This window comes from Populus alba, chromosome 16 (assembly GCF_005239225.2).
Source record: "Populus alba chromosome 16, ASM523922v2, whole genome shotgun sequence".
Taxonomy (NCBI): domain Eukaryota; kingdom Viridiplantae; phylum Streptophyta; class Magnoliopsida; order Malpighiales; family Salicaceae; genus Populus; species Populus alba.
In genome coordinates this window covers 9,249,816-9,270,434 of record NC_133299.1, presented here as the reverse complement: position 1 = coordinate 9,270,434, position 20,619 = coordinate 9,249,816, and the positions used below count along the sequence as shown (strand labels likewise).

The following is a 20,619-nucleotide window of genomic DNA, read 5'->3' as shown; positions in this document are numbered from 1 at the left end:
TCCACCAAAAACACAAATTTTGTTTATGTGATTACTTGAGGAACCTGCCATTTCTACACACGTCTGTATTTGATGAATGTATGGGTTGAGTAGAAATGAAGGGAAGGAAGAGAAGAATTTATAGATTAGAAATTGAAAATGCAATCATACCACCTATATGTAGGCCAGCTGTAGTCTCACACACACACACACACACACACTCTCTCTCTCTCTCTCTTTATTAATTATTTATTTTGAAAAAGCATATGTATGTACAAGAGTTGTGATTATGGCTCACATCTTCCATTGGTTTTACGTCCAAGAACGGCTTAAACGCCCTCTATGGGTCGGGGATAGGCTTCCCATCCAGTTTTCTTAAAAACTGGCAAACAGGGTCTTTTTTAGTCAGATTCCCAAGACTAAGTCGAGCATGTTCTTTATGGAATTGGGGCCATAAATCATAAATTGCACGATGCACATCTCCACTAGGATGCGTCTCAAGAGTCAATAGAAAATTATCTAAAGACCCCTTACTTAGGCCATCCTTAATGAATTGTATTTTATCTTCACGGTTTACAGATATCATTCCTAAAGAACGACATGTCGCATTACAAGTCCATCTAGCACATCGGTGACAGACTTTCAGTCGTTTTGCACGACGTTTCTTCGCAAAAGTGCTTTTACCTGTTCCAGGCATGTATGAAATGAAAGAATTGGAGGACTCACCTGATAATCGGATCTTTGCTTCAATCAGCAAGCGAATATCTTCAGGAATTCCATGGTTCATTAACAACCTCAATCTTGCACATCTAGCACGGTAAATTTTTGTAATCGCATTCTGAGGCAGAGCGGGAAAATACTTTTTCAATTTTTCAAGAGTGGTGTCCATTTTCAACTGAGAATTGGGGGAGAGATTCAAAGAAAGGAGAAAGAGCAAAGAATTGCACAAATATATACATAGATATCAGTTATCATGGGAAACTGAAAGAACCGACTTAAAAGTCACGGAGTACCGTTATCCGCCATTTGACCAGGGTGAGAGACTAGCAAAACAAAAGTCACACAAAAACAATGTGAGAAAAAAAATCAATCTTTATATATAGGATCACCCAATTCAATAGAGTCATTTTCAACTGAAAAATTGTCAAAATAAACTTTTAAACGATGGCCATTTACCTTGAAAACATTACCATTCTTTGGATTTTCGATATCACAGGCCCCATATGGATACACATGTTTCACAATAAAAGGACCACTCCATCTTGATCTTAGTTTTCCAGGAAATAAATGGAGTCGAGAATTATAAAGCAAGACTTTTTGACCAACATTGAATGTTTTTCTCAATATTTTCTTGTCATGAAACTCTTTGATTCTTGCTTTATGAATTCTTGAATTGTCATATACATCATTTCTTATTTCCTCAAGCTCATTTATTTGCAATTTTCGCAGCTGACTAGTATCATCAATGTTTGAATTGAAAGCTTTAATAGCCCAATAAGCTTTATGTTCAATTTCCACAGGCAAGTGACAAGGTTTTCCATAGACTAGTCTATAGGGTGACATACCTAATGATGTTTTATATGCAGTTAGATAAGCCCAAAGTGCATCATTAAGTCTTAAAGACCAGTCTTTCCGATTAGGGTTTACCGTTTTCTCCAAGATCTGTTTGATCTCCCTATTAGCAAGTTCTACCTGTCCATTCGTCTGAGGGTGATAAGGGGTGGCAACTTTGTGTGTGATTCCATATTTCTTCATTAAAGATTCAAATGGCTTGTTGCAGAAATGTGTTCCACCATCACTTATCATGGCTCGAGGGATTCTGAATCGACTTAAAATGTTTTCTTTCAAAAATTTTATCACTGTTTTGTGATCATTGGTTCTACTTGGAATTGCCTCTATCCATTTTGAAACATAATCTACTGCGACCAATATATACAAGAAACCAAATGATGGAGGAAATGGACCCATAAAATCTATACCCAAACAATCAAAGATCTCAATGACAAGAATAGGATTTAAAGGCATCATGTGATGTTTTGAAATAGATCCCAACTTTTGACAATTTTCACAAGTCTTGCAGAATGCATGTGAGTCTTTGAACATGGTGGGCCAGTAAAATCCACTTTGTAAGATTTTTGCAGTTGTCTTTCTTGATGAGAAATGACCCCCACATGCCTCAGAATGACAAAATTTAATGACATTACTTACCTCATTGTCAGGAATGCATCTTCGAAATATTTGATCAGGACAATATTTGAATAAATAAGGGTCATCCCAATAAAAGTTCTTAACTTCGTTCAAGAACTTTCTTTTGTCTTGGGTACTCCAATGAGCTGGCAATTGTCCTGAAACAAGAAAATTAACAATATTAGCAAACCAAGGCATCATAGAGACAGAAAATAAAGATTCATCAGGAAAGTAGTCATCGATTGGTGTGATGTCAGATCTCGAATCGGTTGTCAATCTTGACAAATGATCTGCGACAATATTTTCGGTGCCTTTCTTGTCTTTGATTGTGATATCAAATTCTTGAAGTAACAAAATCCACCGCACCAATCTAGCCTTAGAATCTTTCTTAGAGAGAAGATATTTCAATGCTGCATGATCACTAAAAACAACAACAGGTGAGCCAACAAGATAAGATCTGAACTTGTCACATGCAAATACTACTGCAAGTAATTCTTTTTCAGTGGTAGTGTAATTCATTTGAGCACTATTTAAAGTTTTACTTGCATAGGAAATCACATAAGGTTTCTTATCGTTTCTTTGTCCCAAGACAGCACCCACGACATAATCACTAGCATCACACATTATTTCAAAAGGTAATGACCAATCAGGAGGTTGAATGACAGGAGCAGAAGTAAGCAAGCTTTTAAGTTTAACAAAGGCTTTTTCACATTGTTCAGTCCATTCAAAAACAGTTTCCTTTGATAGAAGGTTACATAATGGTTTAGATATTGCACTAAAATCTTTGATGAACCTTCTGTAAAAACCAGCATGTCCTAAGAATGATCTAACATTTTTAACAGATTTTGGTGTTGGTAAGTTGGCAATTAACTCGATTTTAGATTTGTCAACCTCAATTCCTGTCGATGAAACAATGTGACCAAGTACAATGCCGTTTGTTACCATAAAGTGACATTTTTCCCAATTCAGTACAAGATTCTTCTCTTCACACCTGTTCAAAACCTTTTCCAAGTTAGTTAAGCAATCATCAAATGAATCACCAAAAACAGAAAAATCATCCATAAAAATCTCAAGAAAACGTTCAATCATATCACTGAATATGCTAAGCATGCATCTTTGAAACGTAGCTGGTGCATTACATAACCCAAAAGGCATTCTTCGATATGCAAAAGTACCAAATGGACATGTGAAAGTAGTCTTCTCTTGATCTTCCAATGCAATTTCAATTTGATTGTAACCTGAATAGCCATCTAGGAAACAATAAAATTCATGACCTGCAACTCTTTCGAGGATTTGATCCATGAAAGGTAAAGGGAAATGATCTTTTCTAGTCATTGAATAAATTTCCTATAGTCAATGCACATGCGCCAACCAGTAATAGTCCGAGTTGGAATTAACTCATTTTTCTCATTTGTTATCACAGTGACTCCAGACTTTTTGGGTACAACTTGGGTAGGACTTACCCATTTGCTGTCAGAAATAGAATAAATGATTCCATTATCTAGAAGCTTAATGACTTCATTTTTCACTACTTCTTTCATATTAGGATTAAGTCTTCGTTGCATTTCTCTAGATGGTTTAGCATTTTCCTCCAAATAAATCCTGTGTGTGCAAATCAAAGGACTAATTCCTTTTATGTCAGCTATGGTCCATCCTAATGCATTTTTGTGCATTTTTAGAGTTTGTAATAACTTACCTTCTTTATGTGCATTAAGTTTGGAAGAGATTATTACCGGAAAAGTTTCATTTTCTCCCAAAAATGAGTATTTGAGATTGACTGGTAACGGCTTCAAATCAAGTTTTGGTGGTTGAACACTTGAAGGTATAGACTCAATTGATCGTAATGGCAATTCTTCAATTTGTGGTCTCCAATTACATGCCTTTGCTTCTTCTTGAAAATAAACCATTTGCAACTCGTTAGGTTCATCAATCTCAGTTTCACTAGAAGTGGTTTGAAATTGATCATGAACTAATTTTTCAATAAAGTCCACTTCCTGTAAATCATTATCATCTCTAGGTTGCTTGCAAATGTTAAAAATATTCATCTCCAATGTCATGTTTCCAAATGATAGTTTCATCAGTCCATTCCTACAATTAATCAATGCATTAGAAGTTGCAAGAAATGGACGTCCTAAAATAACAGGAATTGAATTACATGCTTCAACAGGTTGTGTATCCAAGACATCTACAGGGTAAATGAATTTATCAACTTGTACTAACACATCCTCAACTATTCCTCTAGACACTTTTACAGATCTATCAGCAAGTAAAAGAGTTACAGAAGTTGGTTTTATCTCACCTAGATTGAGACTTTGAAAAACCGAATATGGAAGTAAATTCACACTAGCTCCAAGATCAAGTAAAGCTTTTTCAATTTTATGTTCTCCAATAAAGCAAGAAATGGTAGGACAACCAGGGTCTTTATATTTCAAAGCATTATTATTCTGAAGAATAGCACTTACTTGTTTGGCTAAAAAGGCTTTCTTTTTCACCTTCAGTTTTCTCTTTACAGTGCATAGATCTTTCAAAAATTTAGCATAGGAAGGTACCTATTTAATAGCATCCAACAAAGGTATATTGATCCTTACCTGTTTGAAAATTTCAAGGATTTCAGAATTGTGATTGACTTTCCTTTGTTTGGTCATGGCATGAGGAAATGGAAGTGCTGGCGGAGAATCATTCTTTTCTTCACAACGTTCAAATTCAACCCCTTCCTTACCCTCAGAGATTGGCTCATCATCTTTCTCACAAGGTTCAAGAGTGGGTTTTTCAATAACCTTACCGCTGCGAAGAGTGATGACTGATTTGACTTGATCCATGTGTTGGCTTTCGGAACTACTTGCATTTGCATTGTATTGCCCCTTTGGATTTTGCTGTGGTTGAGATGGAAACTTACCTTTCTCTTGAAAACTGAGAGCAGATGTGAATTTTGCAAGAGCATCTTTAAAATTTGTCATGCTTTGAGTAAGTTGATTGTTGATTGTCTCTTGCTTTTCAATGAATGCATGCAATGTTTCCTCAAGATTTCTTCTAGGAGGTGGAGCATAAGGAGGTGCATATTCATGAGAATTTTGGAAATTATGGTGTGCTTGAAACGGTGGCTGTGTAGTTTGTGCATTATTGTTATCACTCTTCCAACTGAAATTTGGGTGATTTCTCCAACCAGGATTGTATGTTTGCGAGTATGGGTTATGATTGGGCCTTTGGAAACTATTTAAGGCATGGGCTTGTTCATGGAGACATTCCTTGAAAGAAAGCAAAGTTAGACAGTTATTGGTTGCATGTTCATTTGTTTCACAGATTTGACACACAATGTCTTGAACAGATTTTAATTGACCACTCTTTTTCAATTCTAGTGCCTCGACTTTTCTAGCTAAAGATGTAAACTTGGCTTGGAGGTCATGATCTTCCCTAAGGTTATACATACCTCCACTAGATGTATGAGGTTAGGTTTTACTTGGTGCCTCATAAGTGCCCTTAGTGTCCCAATTTTGTGCATTTTCAGCTAGCAAGTCTAAGTACTCTATTGCTTCATTAGGGTCTTTATCTTCAAAAGTTCCATTGCACATCAATTCAACCATTTGCCTATCTTTAGGTGTTAATCCTTCATAAAATTGTGAAACCAATCTCCATGTTTCAAAACCATGATGAGGGCAAGTATTAAGCAAGTCTCGATACCTATCCCAACATTGGTAAAATGTTTCTCCTGGTTTTTGAGTGAAAGTGGTGATTTGTCTTTTGAAAGAGTTGGTTCTGTGAGATGGAAAAAACTTTTTTAAAAACTGTTGTTGCATTTCATCCCAAGCACGAATGGATCCTGACCTAAGATTTTGTAGCCATGTTTTAGCTTTATCTTTTAATGAAAAAGGAAAAAGCTTTAATCTAATGGTATTCATGCTACAATTTAAGTCATTATAGGTGTTACAAACTTCTTCAAATTCTCTCAAATGCAAGTATGGATTTTCTAGATCTAAGCCATGAAAAGAAGGTAAAAGTTGAATAATGCCTGGCTTAAAATTAAAATGAGATGCATCAGGAGGGAAAACTATGCATGAGGGTGCACTTGTTCTTGTGGGATTCATGTGGTCTTTAAGTGTCCTAACACGGTTATTCTCATTATTCTCATTATTCTCATTATGAAGTGACTGGTTATCTTCTTCGGCCATATTTTCTGAAAATGATGAGGATACCCTAGAAAGTCTACCACTTAATGTACGTGACCAAACACTCATGCACGTGTAGAAAGAGAATAAAAGGAAGAAGAAAACAAAAGAAAAAGAAACAACACAAAAGAGACAAAGTTAGATACAAGAAAAGTGAAAAGAAAGAAAAAAAAATACTAAAATTTGTATAAGAATTTACCTCCCCGGCAACGGCACCAAAAACTTGACACGACCAAAAGATTGATGTCTTCTCCCAAGTGTAGGAGTGTCGAAGTAATAAATAACCCGACAAGATCGGGATCGAACCACAGAGAGGTTAATTGTATAAATTATAAATAACAAGACAACAACAACAATAATAATAACAAAAATAACAACAACAACAACAACAACAATAATAATAATAATAGTAGTAGTAGTAGTAGTAGTAGTAGTAGTAGTAGTAGTAGTAATAATAATAATAATAATAATAATAATAATAATAATAATAATACTAATAATAATACTCAATATGTGGCGTTGTTACACCTGAGAATGATCTCAAAGATTGGGTCACAGGTTTCCAGCCTATATACTGAGTTTATGAAAAGATCAAAGAGATATATTATATAATATCAACAGATTTCTGATGCGAATGAACAAGGCAAGATCAACAATATCAGGATCCTTGATCAAACACAGAGCATACTTAACGTACATAAAATATAACAAGAATGTAAATAATAATAATAATACTAATAATAATAATAATAATATTAGTAATAATAATAATAATAACAATAAAAAGACGAGGAGGAAGAAATTAATGAGAACTTTGAGATGGAAGATTAATGTAAGGATTAAACAATAATAAAGACAAATGTCAAGGTTAGAGGATCCACCAATGGTATTTCCAAACAAGTATAGTATAAACTCTTATTACTCAATTTTGGAAACCACACACGAAGGAGGTTCTAGTCGGATGATTTGTCATTAATAGCTCATTATAAATTATTAACATGATCATATTAATTATCTTATTTACATAACACCAAACTTTTAAATATTGTCAGGAATTCATGATGTTAACTGATGTTAACAACAAATCAAGTACCTTTCATAGCTCCAGGTGTAGGTAATACCATACGGTTGGGTTATGAGAGTGCCAAGCATTTGTTGTACCAAGTATTATACAACACAAATTTAGATTAACCATTTAACAAGCAAGGTATTAAGAATTAGTAAGATAAAAAGATAAGACATGTTAATATATTAAACATTAAGGTCCATGTTGAGTTTACACCATACTTGTTCTTACACCATTAGTGTAACCTTTTCACCTTGACATAATAAACTTAGCTAAACATAATGAAGAAGAAAAACATAAATAAATAAAACAAGAACATAAATAAAATACAACTTAACTAACGAAAGGAAAGGAAATGAAAAGCATAAACAAGAAATTAAAGAAAGCAAAACTTAAGAATTACAAAAAATATAAAGAGAGAAATAAAGAGCATGAACTTGTTCTGAACAACCAAGCCCAAAAATATATGGCAAATGCCTCCTTTTATAGGCCAAAATTCGGAATTATTGATTTGATGACTAATTGTTGAGTGGGTGGCCACCTTTTGACTTGGTGAAAATCCTTATCTTCTTGTCTTAATAAATCAAAAATGCTAGCATCAGAACTGGGTCCAGATGTCCAAATGAAAGTTCTGCGAAATTCTCTTAGCTTTCCAGAAAAAAAAAAGATGAGGTCATTTGGACTTCTAGAACTCAAGATATGGGCTGAACACTGAATAGTGTTTAGGCTGCAGGACAGCTTTGGACTTCTCCGTTGTTGCTATAATTTGGACTTCAAAACGGCCTTCTTAGATCTTGATGTCCAAATGAAAGTTGTAGGCCTATTTCTTATCAAATCTCTGTAAAAATTTCAGATCATTTGGATATCTAAAACTCGAGATATGGGCTGAACACTGAACAGTGTTGGGCTGCAGGATAGATTCGGACTTCTTCTTTCTAAGCTTCACCCTTCTTTATCTTCAAAATTTCAGTAGTTGAATTCATCAATCAATCCTTTGATTTATGTGATATACCTGCATTTAGGATGAACATTTACCATATATTAGGGTATTTTATAATATTAGACTTGTTATTATAAAACATGCTTTAGTTAAGGAGTTATTGATACTTTAAGTGCAAAATGATGATATAAACCCTTGATAAAGATGCACTTTTAAGTACTAATCAGTAGCAAAGGGTTCCCTTGTCTGATACCCTTATGCATATGAAACTCATTAGATGGCGAGCTATTAATTAATACATAAAGATAAGCTATAGATATACATTCCTGAATCTAAAAAATCCATGACTTCAAAAAGGAAACCCCAAGTCACTAAATCAAAAGCCTTTTGAAAACCCACTTTGAAAAGAAAGCCTTGGTCACGCTTTCTTTGCATACTATCCCTAATCTCATTAGGCAAAATAGAACAATCAAGAATTTTCCGCTTTGCGATGAAAGCAGAATGAGAGTTATTAATCACCTCATTGATAACTTTTCTAAGCCTCAAAGATAGAAGCTTGGCAATGATAACCTAAATTTTTACCACTAATTTTTGGCGATGTCTTTTATTTTTATTCAATAAACTATGCTGCTAATAAAAAAACAAAACTTGTTTTGTTGTCAATACAAAAAAAGTACATGAATCGCAAAAGAAAATTTTGACTAAAAAAATACATTTCTTCTCTATAATTTTATTTGTTGTTTTTCTTACTAAAATCTATTTTTAGTGTATATTTAAAAAAATAGATTCTAAAGAACAAAGTTATCAAACCTAGTCAAACTCATGACTTAAGTTATAGATAGGTTAAGTTAGTCCAAGTTGATATGGATCAATTCAAAACACTATTGTCCCGTGTGTGTGGTGTCGCGGCAAATCTTCCACTTTATCTTGTTTTGGTATTCTGGAAATGAGGGAGACTAGGAACTCTTGTTTTTCTATTTGTGGAAAACAAGGATGAGAGTCGTCACTTAGTATTTTAGTCACTAGAAACCCTAACTACTCTTAGAGATCAAGCACGAGGACTGGTTGCATAAAGGAAATGTATTAGCACCCCAAATACGTCTTACTAAAGGTAGGCTCCATTGTTTAATTTTATGATAAAAAACTAAAGTCTTGTCGTATTTTCTAATTATTCATCTATCTACAAGTTAAGAAAAGTTCTTATCAGTAAGGAGGTCCTTATCTTTTCGAGTAAAACTTAATCGTTCTAATGTCTATATATATATATATACACCTTTTTAATATTGGGAATAAGTTTTACGTTTAAATTCATAATCTCAGATACCAAAAAAACAAAATATTTTTTGTGTATTTTTGAAAATATTGATCTAGTTCTCTTGACTTTAATACACTGGTTATTAACGCCAAAAATGCATGCTAATATTTATTTTTGAATTTTTCTTTGTTATATGAAAATATGAAACGATTTTTTTGAGAGACTTAGCCATATGCATGAAAATAATTTTGTTTGTTTTATAATTTTTACAATGTTTCGACAAAAATCAGGTATTTTAATATTGAATTTGTATATTTATAGTATAAAAATATAATCAAATATTAGAGAAATACTCAGAAAAACCATAAATTTTCCAAAAGGATTTTTAAAAAAAAATTTATGGATTGGACCGGACTAGTGAAAAGTGGAGAAGCACTCCATTGTTCACATACAACATCAACAGTGGAGAGTGAATTCACTCTCCACTATTCACTTTGCATATGAACAGTGGAGATGACGGAGTAGAGGAAGAAGAAGGAAGAAGAGAGGGGTGGGGGGAAAGTAGACCGGGCGGTTCCTCGTGGCGGTGGTACTGGTTCTAGACTGTTGGATGGTGGTTTTGCCCCTTCTTTGTTCTGTGTTTTTTCCAATATTTCTTCTTTCAGTTTCTGTTCTTCCCCCCTTCTCGGTTTTTGTTTATATGTTATGCCCCTTCTTCTCTCAGTATTGTTTCTCTCCTTCTCTATTTTCACCTCCCAGATTTGGATGTTGAGTTGGTGGTACTGGTGGCGGAGTGGCGCTGGGGTAGACAATGGTTATTCTTTTTTTGCGTTTTCCTTGTCCTCTGTTTCTGCCCTCCCTCATGTTTGTTCTTATTTTCTCTGTTTTGCTTGTGTTTCTCCTCTCTCATTTATTCTCCCCTGTTTTCCTTTCCCTTCAATCCATCTTCATCTTTCTTTTTCTCTATTCTCTCTCTGTTTTTTTTCCTTGTTTTTTGCCCCCTCAATTCTTTTCGTCGCCCTCCTATTTATAGGCAGGAGGAGAGTAGTCTCCCCTGCCTTGTCCCATCATGGCATAGGGGGAACGGGGCTACCTTACCCTTGCAGGGTAAGGTGACCGGCCATTTGCAAGTCATGGTCCTCCTGGTCTCTTTGTCATGGTTGTTAGCCAAGCAGGGCTATAGGTTGTGTCAGTGAAAGGTCAAGTCGAGGGAGAGAAAAAGAGAGCGGGAAAAAAAGATTGTTTAAAAAACAGCTTCTCCTTCCTCTACTGCACGTCCAGGAAAAGGAGAAGAATAATAATATCATTTAAAACGATACTATTTTATATACTAGGGAGAAAAGATGGTGTTTATGAAAAATTTGGAAGAGCAGCACAATCAAAAGGTGACTCCACCCTTATCTGTACTGGTTTTTGAAATTAAAATTAATAAAGAAATAATTGTGATAATTACCAGAATAAATTCTCATCGTTTAATTAAGAAATAAGAACATAACAGTTTTTAGCTTTAAAATTAGAGGTTTTTCTTTGAAAAGACAGTCCAGAAGATTAAAAAAAAAAGGTCTTTTCTTCATGACCTAAATACACATAAATGGGCTGAAAAAATATATTTATGGGCAGATAATTAATTTATAATAAATCCAAATTCTAGTACATAATAAGTTGACAAAAAAAACAAACTCAAGCCTATAACCCGGAGCCAGAACCCAAGCCTGATGCGAGCTCACACACATGGGTTGAAGTCACACTCAAAATTCTACTATATAAACTACAAAGTGTGTAGATAATTTAAACAGTATTACAGACCAATGATAGTATACACATAGTATAAACAAATTAACAACATTACAGAACAATCACATTATACACATAGGGAAAGCGAAATAACTTAGATATTATGCAACAAAGGGAGGGACCCTTGTCTTCACTTACCAATCAATATGAATCCCTTGGATTTTCAAGGAGGTGAAGAAATGCTTCTTTATTCACGGACTTGATTCCTTAATCTTCAACCTTCCTCCAGATCCCTGACTTGTCAACCGGACATGGGAAATTTTTCAAATTGAAACAATTGCTAACCTCAACATAACGTATTGACTGCATGGTCTTCTGTAAGTCAGTCCAGTCTTCATCCAAGAATGGCAAGAACTTCAAACACAAACCCTCAAGGTAGTTCCAAGAGAAGGCACTCTCTTCCTCGGAATGAGCACTTGGATTGATGCTTTTGAGAGCTGATCCATTCTCAAGGCAGAGATATTGCAGAACAGGAAGCTTCGTTGGATTAATCCATTTAGGCAAACTTTTGTGAGGGTAGCGCCTAAGATACAATTCCTTGAGGTTTGGAGGAGGGTGTAGTCGATCTAGCATCTCTAGGATAGTTCTATCTTTACAATCTTCAGTGTTGATGGCTAGAACCCTAAGTTTCACAAGCTTGGATAAGATCTCCCCTTCACTTTCAGTGATTTCGCTCTCATTGCTGAGGTTCATTCGAAGTACTCGTAGTTGGACCAGTTGTTTTAGCTCTAGGAGATGACAACTTTGTGTTGTGGCTTGACGTACCACCCTGAAACCTGATAGTTCTTGAAGTTGAGAGAGGTTTCCAATTCCTTGGGGTAGGTATTGGAGACCACAAGATCCACAGTCCAGGACTATGAGATTCTTCAAATATGAGATCGATGGATGCAGTTTAGTTAAATCACTGCATTCGGCTAATATCAAAAGATGGAGATTACGAAGTTTCCGGATTGAAGATGGCATTTCTTTAAGGCCTACAGCTCCACTGAGATTTAGATATGCTAGGCGTTGGAGCGAAAAAATCCAGCTCAAGAGCTTCTCCATGGAAGTGCTATCTAACCTAATTCGAGAGAGATCCAATACCCTGAGAGAGTCAAGTGACACCATTTGGTTCTTACTGAAAGGAAATTGACGTTGACTGCTGGCCATTAATAGCAATGCCCTGAGCTTTGAATAATGCTTTATGTTGCTGTGCTCATTTCACTCGTCAGGCCCAGCCATCGTGAATCAGGTGACAATTTCTGCTTGCCTGCTTCAAAGCTACACAACATCTCATCTTCAGCAAACATTGTTGTTAAATCACGAACCAAATCATGCATCTTACAGCTGTAGACTCTTCCATCATAGCCACGCCTCTCCACAACTTCTACAAGGCATCTTCTGACTAGATCTGTCAAATATTCATATCCCAAGTCCTCTGCGGTTTTTGAGTGCTCTGTTCTCTGGATGAAGCCCTCTCCAACCCACCAATGCACTAATTGCTCAGCAAGAATCACGAAATCTTCAGGATAAATTGAGAAGCATAGAAGAAATTGCTTCAGATGTGTAGGGAGTGCATCATAGCTCAATTGCAGAGAAGTCTTAACTGAGCTATTTTGCTTCCTGGTAGTCAATTCATGGAAGTGATCAAGAATGTCTTTCCACTTGCCAAGGTTGTGAACTTCTGTTGCAAGAAAGGCTGCTATTGTCTTAATTGCAAGAGGGAGCCCCCCACATTTCCCCACAATTTCTTTGCCTACCTTTTCAAATTGGCTATTAGAACATTTTCCCTTGGTCTCCTGGAAGGCAAAGTTGCAGAACAATGACCAGCTGTCCTTCTCATCAAGAACTTTTGGGTGGTGAATGCGTGAACTTTCAACTCCCATATGGGTTGCCACATCTTCATTTCTTGTTGTAATCATGACACAACTTCTCTTTTCTGTTTTTTTAATAGCAGAACATAGCTTACCCCACCAATCTTGATTGAAGCTCCAAACATCATCCATGACAATGAGGCAACTCTGACCTTGAAGTGATTGGTTGATAACATGCAACATTTGGCCTAGATCAGACACTGGGGAGGGATTCTCTCCTAACTGCACCAATATGCTCTTGATTATCCTTTCATCACTGAAATCCTGAGAAACGGACACCCAGATTTTTTTATCAATGCCAGCGACCGCCCTATCTTCAAAAAACTTTTGTGCAATGGTGGTTTTACCTAAGCCCCCATTCCCACAATGCCAATTCTTTGGAGTACTCCACTTGCACTAAAAGTCCATCGTTTTAGCTTTTCTATATCTTCTTCCAGTCCAATAACCTCAGATGGCTCAAAATCCTGAGAGGTAAATACCTTAGCTCGGTAAGTGTTGTCTCCCAATGATAGAAGATGTTGTGGAGTTAAATATGCGCTCAAGTCACTCCCCATCTTGCCCATGCGTGAGTTCAAGTCCATCAATTGCCTCCCCATTCGACACCTGAAGAAAAATTCATCAGGTGTGTATTTGGAGCAGGACCCATCTTTCTGATAATCATATCTAAGAACGCAATCTGTCAATATGTCATCTGCTTCGTAAACCAGATCTCTCAGCTTGATCAAGCTCGTCTTGAGAGTTTCCTTCTTCATTTTGAGGTTATTTGTGTCAGCAAGAAAGGCTTTGACGAGGTCGAGTTGTGTCTTCAAAGCTTGAAATTGATTTTTGAAGTCAAGTGCAAATTGAGCTTGCACTACCAGAAATTCGCTAAATACCAACGGACTCACCGACGAAATTTTTTCTGTCGGTATTTTTCGGTCGAAATCACCGACGGACTATTTTCGTCGGTAATTCGGTCGGTAATTACCGACGGATATAGTCCGTCGGTATTTACCGACCGAATTACCAACAGAAAATTTAGAATTAATGAAAAAAGGGCGGGTGGGTGGCGCGGAGGTTTTGGCGGGCGATTTTTCAGACGGAATGAAAACCGGGGAGCCGTACGCGTGATGGGACCTGTTCACCGTCAATAATACCGACGGATTTGAAATGCCAGATCTGTACCGGTGACGTGACCGGTGCACCGTTAAAAATACCGACGGAATCACCGAGGGATTTGAATAGCAGGTCCGTGCGGTGACGTGTTGATTGCCCGTCAGAATTACTGACGATTTCGTCGACGTATTCACCGATGGAATAAAACCATCGGTAAGTCCATCGGCAAAAGTGAATATATGGCCACTCTGCCGACACTCTCCTCCCCCATTTCTCCTTCTTCTTCCTAATCCTAACCCTCCCCATCTGCAAATAACCAGCCCCCCCTCGCCCCAAAACAAAAATCTTCCTCATCTTAGCACAACAAGTTGTATTTCTTGAAGTTTTGTGGTCACAGCATCCGTGTTCTGATTTACCGACGGATTTTATCATTTTTTGTTAGTAATTCTATCTTTTAAAATTTTAACATTTAAATGTCAATTTTATTGTTTTTTTAGTATATGTATTTTTTTTTAGTAGATGTACATGTTTTATTGTTATTTCTCAAACAAACTTGTAGTATATGAATGTATAATTTTATACTTGTTATGGTTTGTTTGTTTTAGATTTTGTAAGATTGTATTTGTTTGTAAATTGTTAAAACTTAATTTGTAGAATTACCGAATTACATGTTATGTTTTGAAATAATTAAGAGCTTGCTTAATGGGTCCTTTTTATAGAGGTTCGATAGAAGTCATGGATGATCGTTCATGGATGTATCTAGATTCACCCCAAGGATTGCGGAGGATGGATTATTGTAACGGGGTTCAGGGTTTTATTAATTTCGCAACATCTATTCCCAGAAATTTTACTGGAGGCGGTATTAGGTGTCCATGCAGGAAGTGTCAAAATAAAAAGTATCTGCATCCAGATGTTGTAATGATGCATCTTCTACACAAAGGGTTTGTGGAGGATTACGAGTGTTGGTATGCACATGGAGAGGTATTTGTTAGTAATAGGAGAATGGGAGAAACGGTGGTTGGGTCAACTTCTAGTGCTAGCAACGTGCATAAAGCGGCAAATGACAACACTAATCCTTATAGAAACATGGTTATGGATGCAATGAGAATGAATCAAGATAATGTCAATCAATGTCCAATCTTAGAAGAAGAACCTAATGCAGAGGCAGCTAGGTTTTTTGATTTGTTGAAAGATTTTGACGAACCATTATAGGATGGCTACACAAACCACAGTAAAATATCGGCTGTGGCACAAGTGTTCACCATCAAGTCAGATCACGGGTTGAGTGAGGCCAGGTATGACAAAATTATTGATTGGGCAAGAAGCATTTTACCTAAAGGGAATAGGCTCAAAGAGAACTTTGGCCTTCAATCAGGTAAGCAAAAGTTTCCTGGTTTTGGTTTGACCCATAATTGGGAAAAGCGAAGTATCTTTTGGGAGCTTCCGTATTGGAAGACCAATCTTCTTCGCCATAACCTTGACGTCATGCACATCGAAAAGAACGTGTTTGAGAATATTTTCAACACCGTCATGGATGTGAAGGGGAAGACAAAGGACAACTTGAAGGCTAGATTGGATATAGCTTTATACTGTAACCGTAAAAATATGGAGTTGGTTTATGAGGAGTCACGGGTTGCAAAACCAAGGGCAAGCTTCGTGTTAGAGAAAAACGCACAACTGCTAGTCTACAAATGGCTTAAGAGTCTGCGATTTTCGGATAGACATGCATCGAACATATCAAGGCTTGTTAACATAGAGGACAGCAGATTGTATGGAATGAAGAGTCATGACTGCCACGTGTTTACGCAAACACTCATCCCATTAGCATTTCGTGATTTGTTGCCAAAGGGAATATGGGATGCACTAACGGAGATCAATCATTTTGTAAACACCCAAAGGAAAAAAATAAATAAATAACATAATATATATATATATATATATTTATATTTATTTATTTAGAGAGAGAGAGAGATGACGATGAATGCAGTTTTCGCTGCCGATGCAGAAATCGGCAGCGATACAGTTTTCGTTGCCGATTCTGGATTTGGCAGCGACGCAACCTTCACTACCAATACAGAAATCGGCAGCGACACAATTTTTTGTTGCCCATTTCTTGATCGGCAGTGACGCAGTTTCTGCTGTCGATTTCTGGATCGGTAGCAATGCAGTTTTCGCTGCCGAGGCAGAAATCAGCAGCGATGCAGTTTTCGTTGCCGATTCTGGATTTGGCAGCGACGCAACCTTCACTACCGATACAGAAATCGGTAGCGACACAGTTTTTCGCTACCCATTTCTTGATCGGCAGCGACGCAGTTTTCGATGCTGATTTCTCAATCAACAGTGACACAGAGCTGGGAGGGAGGGGTAAAACTGGTTTTAGATAAACCAAACAAGGATAAGAACACACCTAAACCAACCCCCAAACAACCCATTTCATTTGATGGGTAGTATAAATACAAAGAGGGGAGAGAGAATGATCCATCTTCTTCCCAAACCAACAGCTGCATGCCATTCTTCCCTTCCCCTTTCACAACAAAAACGTGAATCAAACCAGTAGAGATTGCCTTGTGAACCTGTGAGGGAGAGATGAGACCTTGAGAGAGGAGTGGGCAGCTGCATAGAGGAGAGGAAAAAGAGAGCTGGAAAACGTGAGAGGAAGAAGAAGGAGGAGAACCAGCAGCTGAAGAGAAAAGAATAGTGTCAAACCTTCCTCAAACTTAGTTAAATTCAGAAGGTATGGGTCATGAAACTCCCTTCCTCTTCCCCTTAAAATCAGAAACGAAAATGAAGAAGAAAAACCGTAAGAAAAATTGATCTAAGACCTAAGCCAACTATGAAGGAAACTGAAATTAACTAGGAGAACTAGCAAACAGAAGTGAAATAAAGTCAATTTCAGAACATCTAACAAATCATGGTAGAGGGCTGGCTTTAACTATGGGGTAGGCCAGCATGCATGTGTGTGTGTGTTCTGCTGTGATGTTGTTGCTAAAATTAATTGTGATGTTGTTGCTGAAATTAATGTGTTCTACTGTGATGTTGTGTGCTGAAATTAATGTGTTCTGCTGTGATGTTGTTGCTGGAATTTTGTTGAAGAATTATGTGCTGAAATTAATGTGTTCTTCTGTGATGTTATTGCTGGAATTTTGTTGAAGAATTATGTACTGAAATTAATGTGTTCTGCTGTGATGTTGTTGTTGGAATTTTGTTGAAGAATTATGTGCTGAAATCGATGCTTCTGATTTGTGTGTTGTGTAGCAAAATTCTGTTTCGCTGCCGCAACCGAACCTCCTGCAGCGAATTAATATTCGCTGCCAATTTGTGTGTTGTGCAGCGAAACTCTGTTTCGCTGCCGAAACTGAGCCTTCTGCAGCGAATTAATATTCACTGCCGATTTGTGTGTTATGCAGTAAAATTCTGTTTCGCTGCCGCAACTGAACCTCCTGCAGCGAAATTCTGTTTCGCTGCCGAGACTGAACCTCCTGCAGTGAATTGATATTCGCTGCCGAATTGTGTGTTGCGCAGTGAAATTCTGTTTCGCTGCCGAAACCGAACCTCCTGCAGCGAATTGATATTCACTGCCGAGTTGTGTGTTGTACAGTGAAATTCTGTTTTGCTGCCGAAACTGAGCCTTCTGCAGCGAATTAATATCCGTTGCCGATTTGTGTATTGAGCAGCGAAATTTTGTTTCGCTGCCGCATCTGAACCTCCTGCAGCGAAATTCTGTTTCGCTGCCGAAACCGAACCTCCTGCAGCGAATTGATATTCGCTGCCAAATTATGTGTTGCGAAGCGAAATTCTATTTCGCTGCCGAAACCAAACCTCCTGCAGCGAATTGATATTCGCTGCCGATTTGTGTGTTGCGCAACGAAATTTTGTTTCGCTGCCGAAACCGAACCTCTTGCAGCGAATCGATATTTGTTGTCGATTTGTGTATTGTGCAGCGAAATTCTGTTTCGCTGCCGCAACTGAACCTCGTGCAGTGAATTGATTTTCGCTCCCGAGTTGTGCGTTATGCAGCGAAACTGTGGAACCAACATCGATGCAGTTTTCGCTGCCGAACTGGCAGCCTGCGGCGAACCAGTTCTCGCTGCCGAATTGGGCAGCCCGCAACGAACCAGTTCTCGCTGCCGATTTCTACAATAAGCCTCCTAGGTAGGAATGACTTAAATGCTAGTAACAATTTCATGATATGATGGTGTAAAATATGGAACACTTGAATGTGAACATATGAACTCTTGAAATAAGTGTGATGATGAATATGATTCAAAAATAAAATAAATACAACTGTGCTGATTTCTGACCATTATTGTCTTAGGTGGTGCGGTCGGGATTGGACCATCATCAAGACAGGAACAACCCACAGGTGGAGCAGGTAGGTGACTTGCACCTTTCTTTTTCATACGTTGAATCTTGAAATATTTTAACTTGAGTACTACCATATTGTTAGAACCAATATTAAATTGTCGAACACTTAAATGTTGATTAAAGGTTGATTAGCTTGGGCTAATGGCATCCGAATGGATGGCCGGGACAAATGAGTGATTAGCTTCGGCTAATGGCATCCAAACAGATGACCGGGACAAAGAGTGATTAGCTTCGGCTAATGGCGTCCGAATGGATGGCCGGGATGAAGGACTGATTAGTTTCGGCTAATGGCATCCAAACGGATGGCCGGGACAAAGAATGATTAGCTTTGGCTAATGGCGTTCGAATGGATGGCCGGGATAAAGGAATGATTTCACTGCCGATGAAGAAATCGGCAGCGACCCAGTCTTCGCTGCCGATATAGAAATCGGAGTGACACAGTTTTCGCTGCCGATACAGAAATCGACAGCGACCCAGTTTCTGCTGCTGATTTTGGATCGGCAGCGACGCAGCTTTCGCTATGGAATCTGGATTGATGGGCGGGACAAATGAATGACTAGTTTCGGCGAATGGCATCCGAAAACTTGTGTATCTATATCTACTACTAGCTGTTACATCAAATACATGAAGAAATTATAAATGTTAATGCTTTATTTAATTGCCAGACCATTAGTTACTACTACTATTATTATTATTATTAAGTATTTGCATTCTCTTAAATGTTTTGTACTGCTGCAGGGACGTCACACCACCGAGATGTCTAGGAAACCCGATACACGGGAACCTACTTTTGCAAGGAATTATGTAGATGCATTCTAAATCACAATGTATTTTGTATGGATCAATGTACTGAATGTATAACTTTTATTAGATCCTTTTTGTTTAAAATTGTGATGGCTATTAGTAGGATAAGAATGCAAACTCATGTCTATATATATATTTTTTAATATGAACTTCAAATCATGCAACCTTAATATTATGTGTTTGTGTAAGATTCGCTTTTAAATGAAATGTTGATTGTATGGATTGTATTTTGATGATGTGAGGATTCAAGTTCTTTGATTACCGGCACCATGTGTATTAAATATATATATATATAAAAAATTTACTGTTGTTTTTGGGCTTGGAAAGCCGGGTTGTTACACATTTCTTCAGAGATATATGCTCCAGCAAGATGAATGTTGAGCACATTGAGAGGCTTCGAACGAATATCATCAAGACACAATGCAAACTTGAGATGATATTCCCTCCTTCATTTTTTGACTCAATGGAGCATCTCCCTATACATCTACCGTTCGAGGCAAAAGCTGGAGGACCGGTCCAGTATAGATGGATGTACCCATTCGAACGGTGAGATATTACAATTGCAATGGAATTCATATCTTAAAGTATTTTCTATGTTTTTCCTAATTGAAAATACTTGAATTGTACTCAATGCAGGTACTTGTTTAATCTAAAAAAAAAGGTTAAGAACAAGGCGCATGTTGAGGCTTCGATATCTGAGGCCTATATTGTTGAAGAGATATCAACATTTATCTCGTACTATTTCGAACCTCATCTGAGAACAAGAATCAATCGCGTTCCACGACATGACGATGGCGGTGAAGTGCCTTCCAGTGGGAACTTGTCAATATTCTCCAATACTGGACGACCCACACCTAAAAATGTCGTAAGAGGAAGATATTTGTCGGAAATAGAATTCAAACAAGCACACAACTATGTTCTATTTAACTGTGATGAGCTCAGACCATTTATTCAGTAAGTCTATATATGTGTAATACTAATTAAACTTTGTCAGTAATATACTGTTAATTATATATTGTAATATCATACACTCATTATCACTTGCAGGCAACATCGACAATATTTGCTCTCCAATAACTCGCAGTTGACCGAATCCCAGATCTTTCAATTATAAGATG

The 20,619-nt window shown here is 37.2% G+C and overlaps 2 pseudogenes; both read right to left on the bottom strand.

Annotated features, from left to right (window-relative positions):
* Nucleotides 1-319: 319 nt before the first annotated feature.
* LOC118045869 (uncharacterized) lies at nucleotides 320-5,747 on the bottom strand (annotated as a pseudogene).
* Nucleotides 5,748-11,187: 5,440 nt separating this feature from the next.
* LOC118045947 (disease resistance RPP13-like protein 4) lies at nucleotides 11,188-16,213 on the bottom strand (annotated as a pseudogene).
* Between the last annotated feature and the right edge of the window lie 4,406 nt (nucleotides 16,214-20,619).